This window comes from Trichechus manatus, unplaced genomic scaffold (genome assembly GCF_000243295.1).
Source record: "Trichechus manatus latirostris isolate Lorelei unplaced genomic scaffold, TriManLat1.0 scaffold00068, whole genome shotgun sequence".
NCBI classification, from domain to species: Eukaryota; Metazoa; Chordata; class Mammalia; order Sirenia; family Trichechidae; genus Trichechus; species Trichechus manatus.
In genome coordinates, this window is record NW_004444004.1 from 14,033,183 (window position 1) to 14,034,255 (window position 1,073).

Consider the following 1,073-nt stretch of genomic DNA (forward strand, 5'->3'; position numbering starts at 1 on the left):
TTCACTCACCATAATGACCTCCAGCTTCCTCCATGTTATAAGATGTTTCACGGCTACATCGTTGTTCTTTATCATTGCCTAGTATTCCATTGTCTGGATATACCATAATTTGTTTATCCATTCGTCCATTGATGGGCACTTAGGTTGTTTCCATCTTTTTGCTATTGTGAACAGTGCTGCAATGAACATGGGTGTGCATATATCTATTTGTGTAACAGCTCTTATTTCTCTAGGATATATTCCAAGGAGCGAGATTGCTGGATCCTATGGTAGTTCTATTTCTAGCTTTTTAAGGAAGCGCCAAATCGATTTCCAAACTGGTTATACCATTTTACATTCCCACCAACAGTGTATAAATGTTCCAGTCTGTCCACAACCTCTCCAATATTTATTATTTTGTGTTTTTTGGATTAATGCTAGCCTTGTTGGGGTGAGATGGTATCTCATTGTAGTTTTGATTTGAATTTCCGTAATGGCTAATGATCCTGAGCGTTTCCTCGTGTCTGTTAGCCGCCTGAATGTCCGCTGAGGTGAAGTGCCTGTTCATATCCTTTGCCCATTTGTTAATTGGGTTATTTGTCTTTTTGTTGTTGACATTTTGCAGTATCTTGTAGATTTTAGAGATTAAATGCTGACTGGATTTGTTGTAGCCAAAAATTTTTTCCCAGTCTGTAGGTTGTCTTCTGACTTTTTTTGGTGAAGTCTTCTAATGAGCATAAGTTTTTTATTTTTAGGAGCTCCCAGTTATCTAGTTTGTCTTCTGGTGTCTATGCATTGTTACATATGGTTTGTGTTCTGTTTACATCATGTATTGGGGCTCCTAGTGTTGTCCCTATTTTTTCTGCCATGATCTTTATCTTTTTAGATTTTATATTTAGGTCTTTGATCAAGTTTGAGTTAGTTTTTGTGCATGGTGTGAGGTGTGGGTCTTGCTTCAGTTTTTCACAGGTGGATATCCAGTTATGCCAGCATCATTTCTTAAAGAGACTGTCTTTTCCCCAATTAATGGACTTTGGGCCTTTGTCAAATATCAGCTGCTCATAGGTGGATGAATTTATGTCTGGATTCTCAAT